General features: G+C 43.7%; 1 long non-coding RNA gene across 1 annotated transcript; it reads left to right on the top strand.

The window, feature by feature from the left end:
• Window positions 1-1,805: 1,805 nt before the first annotated feature.
• Window positions 1,806-3,226, top strand: LOC146499210 (uncharacterized). Its single transcript, XR_014870399.1, has 2 exons — window positions 1,806-2,054; window positions 2,633-3,226. It is a non-coding gene; the product is annotated as an uncharacterized LOC146499210 (long non-coding RNA).
• Window positions 3,227-6,908: the final 3,682 nt, after the last annotated feature.

Genomic DNA, 6,908 nt, shown 5'->3' with positions numbered 1-6,908 from the left:
ACACGACATTTTCGTTTTTTCCTCGAGGGTCGCAACTTTACTGCGTACGTTGACCACAAACCTTTGACGTTTGCAATGTCCAAGGTCTCTGACCCATGGAGCGCACGCCAGCAGCGCCAGTTGGCGGCTATTTCAGAATTTACCACAGACATTCAGCATGTGGCTGGTAAGTCCAACCACGTCGCCGACTGTCTCTCACGTGTGTTGGTTTCTCCGGTGTATGTCGGCGTCGACTACGCTGCCATGGCCGCCGAGCAACGTTCTGACCCGGACGTCCTTGCCCTTCAGTCAGCAAAAACGGGCCTCGTGCTGGAGGACACCCCGGTGTGGGACGGCGGTCCGCGCCTTCTTTGCGACGTTTCCACCGGCCGCCCCCGCCCGGTGGTTCCCCTTTCGTGGCGTCGTCGTGTTTTTGACTCGGTGCATGCCCTCTCTCATCCCGGCGTCCGGGCCTCGGTCAAGCTGGTCAGCGCCAGGTTCGTTTGGCCGGGCCTTCGCAAGACGGTGAAAGAATGGGCAGCGGTTTGTATCCCATGCCAACGCTCGAAAATCCACCGGCACACACAGGCACCCCTCGAACCTTTCCGTGTCCCAGGTAGGCGTTTCGATCACGTTCATGTGGACCTGGTTGGTCCCTTACCGCAGTCACAGGGTTTCACGCACCTTTTGACTGTGGTGGACCGCACGACCAGGTGGCCGGAGGCGGTACCCCTGGCGTCCACGACAGCGGTGACGGTGGCCAGAGCATTTTTTTCAACATGGGTTTCACGTTTCGGTCCCCCGGCTGACATTACCTCGGACAGGGGCCCCCAGTTTGTTTCTGAGCTTTGGTCTGCTATGGCTGACGGCCTGGGGGTCAAGGTCCACCGCACCACAGCATACCACCCGCAGGCTAACGGGATGTGCGAACGGTTTCACCGGTCACTTAAGGCCGCGCTCCGGGCTTCCTTAACAGGTGGCGACTGGGTCGACCGTCTTCCATGGGTTCTGCTGGGATTGCGTAGCGCGGTTAAAGAGGACCTCGGGGTTTCCCCGGCTGAACTGGTCCTCGGCCAGCCTCTCCGGGTCCCCGGGGAATTCTTACCTGAGACCCCTCCCCCATGTTTCGATACCTCTTTGTTGCCTTTTCGCCCCCCAAGAGACTCATTTCCTGTTCCTGGTCCTGTGCACCACTGCCTGCCTGACACTTTTGTTCCGGGTTCGTTGGACTCTGCTCGTTTTGTTTTTGTCAGGCACGATGCTCATAGGACTCCGCTGCGTCCACCATATGACGGGCCATACAGGGTTCTTAAACCAGGCAACAAACATTTCATTTTGGACTTTGGCGGTCGGCAAGAGGTTGTCTCTGTTGACAGACTTAAGCCTGCACATGTTATGCAGGAGGATCAGGTGGTCCCGGCCCAGGCCCCTCGCCGCGGCCGCCCACCTGCCACCGGGCTGATGGATTCTGTTTTTTCCCCCAGGAGCGACCCAAAATCAACGGAGTCCGAGTCGTCTGCAGCTTTTTCTGACCGCCAGTGCCAGCCTCGCTCTCGGGCTGGGTTGCCCTCTGTCAGTTCCCCACCCCCCCGGTTCAGCCGTTCCGGCCGTTTACTTAAGCGCCGGGTCCTGGACTAGTTCTGCTGGGTGTTCGGGGGGGGCATGTGTGGCGGACCACTAGAGGGCTCCACTCACACCCACTGTTGAGGAAGTGTGTTCCTGTGTTTTGTGGCGCGATATGCTCAGTTGATGTTGGAGACTAATAAAGAAGGAGTGAGAACTGAGAGCTCTGTGTCGTTGATGCTTACCTCCACAACATGCTTTTAATGTAACTCTGAGGTGTAAAATGATAGTAGTTAAAATCGAGTGTTAAAAATGAGTGTTTCTATTTCAAATCTGGAGGTGTTACAATGGAAACATTAACTCTTGACCTCTTAACTCTGAACTCCTACAGGGGCTATGACACTAATAGAGTAAATTCACAGACTCCGCCCCCAGCACGGCTCCAATCGAAGCTGAAGTGAAGCCGTTTCAGAACATTTTGCTCTACATATTTGAGTTGTTTGCCATGCTTGGTAAGTCATTTTTTCAAAGATTGTTTCAATTATTATTATTAGCTTTTACTTCTGTGGCTCTTTGGAGTTGAGACAAAGCTGTGTGAAAGGCATTAGCCATGTTGCTCGGTGATAGCACCGCTCGCTGTTTTAGCTAGCTGAAAGGTATTGTTTTCGGCAAATACCACAGCCTTGAAAAAAAGCTTGCATGTGAATTTTCGGTTAAATTTTTTTGGTCAAATACACCTAAAACAATGTCTAGAATGTGAAATGTTGGTATAATGGTGCTACTTGAAGCCTGAAAACGATCTCCCATAAAAAACGAGCAAACAGCAGTAGCAGATGTCCTGACTGGGTTCTACGTTAGCATTTAGATCCCTCCAGAGTTTTGTGCACACGGTTTAGGTAAAAATGAAAAAGGTTGAGGTTTTACATTTAGTTCAGTACTACCTGTTGCCTGTGTCCTTATCTTTTGGGAAAATACTTTACACAAGTAATGTCTCAAAAAGGATTCCTTTTTTTTTTTTTTTTTTTACTGTGCTGCAATTGATTTGTGCCATTAATTAGTGTCAACTAATTTTTATTCAATCTCCACATAGGATATGCTTGTGAAGATGGAATATGGGGGAGAGCAGAAGTGCGTTGAAGTTCCACAAAGTGATGAATGAAGGACATGCATATTGTATTTATTGAAATAAGTGATGAGAATGCTGTTATTTGCATTTACCAGCTCACCTATGTCAGACCTTTTGATAAACGAAATTCTAATGAAAGTGAGAACATGTACACTGTTACATCTTTCAGAAAATGTTTTGAAATTGTGGTGCACAGTTCAGAATAAATGTTTTTCAAAAACCATTGCGTCTTTTTAGTAAATGTTTATTTCCAAAAGAAATTTCTAGAAGTTCAGAACAGTAAAATTCCCGCTTTTTAGAATTAATTAGAAGATAACTCTTACGTAGTTAAACTAAAATACTCTTTGAGAGTTAATATATAAACTCTTAACACCAAGTGTTAAATTATCAACTCCAGAGAGATTTGGTGTTTAACACTAAATCAGAGTTAACATACCAACTCTCCAGAAAGAGTTAAATTAACACTCTCTGGTGTGGACCCATATAGACACTTTAAAAGTGTTGAAATCAAATCTGACAGTGTTAATTTGGACATGCTGGATTTGCTGTGTAGAAGTGCCAACAGTGAGTAAAACTTTTCAGTAGAAATAAATATGTTTACAGCCTGATACATAAAGTGCTTGGTCTCTGGAGACTATTTAAAGTTTGCATTATCAGGGGTGTGGCCTCTCTGACAGGTGGATGGTGACACCGGCAGCTGTAGCTGCTAGCTTCACCTGAACTGGACCTCTGGGCTGTGTTTGTGCTGTCGGAGCCTTTTTGAGTATTTTCAATGACATCATCTGACCAATAACATAGCTGCTGTGAGGTTACTGTACTAACAGACCATCTATGAAATGTGTGTCCATCTTTGATCTACAGTCTGTGTTTCAGTCACATATGAAAGTATAACTTTGATTCAAATCTGTCTCTATTGTCTGTCTGTTTATATGAAAATCTGCTCCTAACTTTAACATTTGCCACGCTTCAGTAAAACTCTGCTTCCTCATATGTTCAGCACAGTTTGGTCTTCAGTTGCCGAAGTCTGTTACATGTTTTATGAGCTATAAAGTGAAGGCAAGCGCCCACCTCCACCTACGGAGGGTGTGCATGAGTTATATGCACACTTTGGTTAATTTCAGAGGATGAACTCAGCACAGAGAAGGTGGATTTTATTCTGAATATCGTCTGGATCTCGCAGATCTTTTTATCTCTGAGAAATTAAAAACACAGCACCTCCTCTCCTCCGACTGATGGCGTCTTAAAATAACTGCACGCTGAGGGAGAGGCAATTAATTTTTCCACACCAACACTGAACAAAACTTTCCAGGAATTATGTAATTTCATGTGAAGGCCAGAAAGCTTGGCCTCACCTTTGCACACCGCCCCCTGATGGAGGGAGACTCACACAGCAGGCGGCTGAGAAATGAAGCTCACTGATCTTTTCTGTATAAATGACAAACACGTGCAGTCTGTGCACTAACACGACTGTAACACATGAACAAATCTGCCCACTCACGTCGTCCTCTTTCGCTTTCTCCTTGGCATCTGTTTCCTGAGTTGATTTTGGGAAATAAACTCTTGTGTTTTCAGTTGCTTGCTCATGACTCTGGTTGAGTTGACCTGACACCGGTTTATTTTAATTCTTTTAATTATGCAGATTAGACCAGAAGCTGCTCTTAGCTCAACCCTCACACAGCTTAAGTCTCCAGAAAATTCCAGCTGAGTGTTTCCTTCATGAGGTCAGGAGAGAAAACAGGACTGATAAGAAACCAACCATCGCTCACAGGGACTCTGAGTAATCCACTTCACCAGAGGATGAATCGACACTGACGTTAGAGGAACTGCAGCTTTTGCTTCTTTGTTTTGTGTTTTCAGAGAGCAGCAGTCAGTAAGATGAGCTCTGACTGATCATCATGTCTCCTGATCATGTGCCTCCTGACAGGCCTCCGGAGACCTCTGTGACTGACCTCTTCATGCCTTGTGTTGTTTTGAGCTTTCTGTTTTTTCCTGCCCCTTCATCTTCATCTTCAGGAGTCTAAATAAGTCTGAGTAATGTGGACAATAATCACTCCTGTCAGACCTAAAAATGTTTATTTGTGTTTAAGGTTTTTCCGCAGGATTTGTTGAAAATCTGGCTTCATTTTGTCATTTTAAATTAAATATGCCCAACTCTGAATTTATTATGACTTAAAAAACTGTAAATTCTAGAAGCTGAGATGCTGGAGACGTCAGAGCTTTTCAAAAGTGACTCAGCTCTCTATAAAAATATTATTAAGGTCAAATAATCAATTAATCGGCTTATTTATGTTTAGATTGATATAATAGGGCAAATCCAATATGTGGAAAAATATAAGAGAAGTTAGTTTAGTTTCATATTTAGGAAATTCTTTAAATAATTTATTAGTGTCATGTATATATGTGTGTGTGTATATATATATACATTAGTGTTATATGTAACAGCTTATATTTAATTTAATACATAATGTGCGTATTTGTTTTCTCTTTAGTTTTTTTAATTTTTAAATAAAATTTCTAAACATGTGTGCAAAAATCAACATCAACAGATTCGTCTTAGTTTGATTATTTTTTTTAAAAATATTTCTTCATCCATTTGCCCTGTCACATTTTATATGACTGATGCTGTTTCAAGGGGAGGATTATATTGTCTTTACTTGTTCTTATTATGCAGTATATATTATATCCATGATAAAGATTTTTTAAAAAAAAATTAAATCAAGTCACTTTAACCCTATCTGGGTTCCTGGGTCGGTAATCAGGAACCCAGTTTTCAGTTTGGACTTTTGTCAGTGTTTAGTTTCCATGTGCTTCCTGTTTTATTGCGTTAGCCTTTTGTCTGTGTGCATTATGTTCAGTTCTTCTTACCATGTCTCACTGGTCAGATCCAATTCAGCTGTGTTCTTACCTGATCATCCACTGTATTTAAGCCCTCAGTTTTTCTCATTTCGTCATCGTCTATTCAGTGAGTGCGTTTCCAGTTCAGTTACGTTCAGACCAGTCGTTCATGTTCATTTCTCTCAGTTCTGTTAATAAACACTGTATTCATCTTCAACCAGCCTGCAAGACCTGTGTTTGGGTCCTTTCTTCCCTTCCTCCTCATCCACACAGTGACCATGACAAACCCCTTTAAGATCTTTTATCCTTATTGTCATTTCAAAACTTCGAAACAGCATCATCCTTTAATACAGTGTTTCCCAACCTTTTGGAGCCACAGCACATATTTCACATTAGAGAAATCGCACGGCACACCACCAAACAAAATCGTCACAAAAAGCATACTGATCATTTTTCCCCGCACACCAGGTATACTGTTTTACTAGCAGTTGGCAACCCATTTAATGAGAGCAGGTAGTTGTACTGCCCTCTAGTGGAAGAGAATAGTTGTTCTGCCCGTTACTCAAGCCAGTCACTCAGTATCAGGTGGAACCAGATAATCTTCCACAGCACACCTGATCGGCAAGCCTGTGTGCCGCTGCACAGTGGTTGGGAAACACTGCTCTCATATGACTTTTTTTTAAACATTAAAGGTTTGAACTGTATTGCACATTGTTCTGTTTCCTCATAGTGAGTGTTGTTAAAACCTAAAAACTCTACAGATAAACGTTGAGCTCAGGCTGAGAAAAGCTTTATTCTCCCTCAGTGTGAACATCACGTTAATCTAATGAACAAACTGGAAACTGTGGAAACTTTTCAGCAGCTGCTGGTCCTGAGAGGCCGTGGTTAAACAAACAGGTGTGTGAGGTGAAGACATTTCTTTAAATAGAAAACAGGATCTGCTCGAGTCTGTTTGGACTTGATGGGAAACACATCTGGGCAGTGGTGGTGACCCTTTACCTCGAATGTCCCACGAGGTTAAAACCCCTAAAAATAGAAAGTCTGTGTGTGTCCTGCTGTCGGTGAGGAGGGTTTAATGAAGCGAGGTCAGTTACAGGAACCTGCCGACGGACAAAAAGGTTCAAGGGAACAAAAAGCATCCGAGACATTCCCATAAACCAGAGACGGGACAGACACTGCCTGGCTCATTTCCTTTCAGAGTAACACTGGCCTTAAGGGTCACCGAGTGAACTGAAAAACTAACAATGAACTGATGGGAAGGAAATAAAAGGGTAAAAAAGTAACAGGTAAAATATATAATTAATAATAATCAAAGGTTGATATTAATTAAAGGTGCTGAGGGAGTTGGAAGGTAAAAATACAAAAACTAAAAATGAGGACGGTGATGCAAAACCCCAAGGAGAGG

Source organism: Neolamprologus multifasciatus, chromosome 17, assembly GCF_963576455.1.
Source record: "Neolamprologus multifasciatus chromosome 17, fNeoMul1.2, whole genome shotgun sequence".
Classification (NCBI taxonomy): domain Eukaryota; kingdom Metazoa; phylum Chordata; class Actinopteri; order Cichliformes; family Cichlidae; genus Neolamprologus; species Neolamprologus multifasciatus.
The sequence above is the reverse complement of the archived record's forward strand: the minus strand, read 5'-3'. Positions and strand labels throughout refer to the sequence as shown.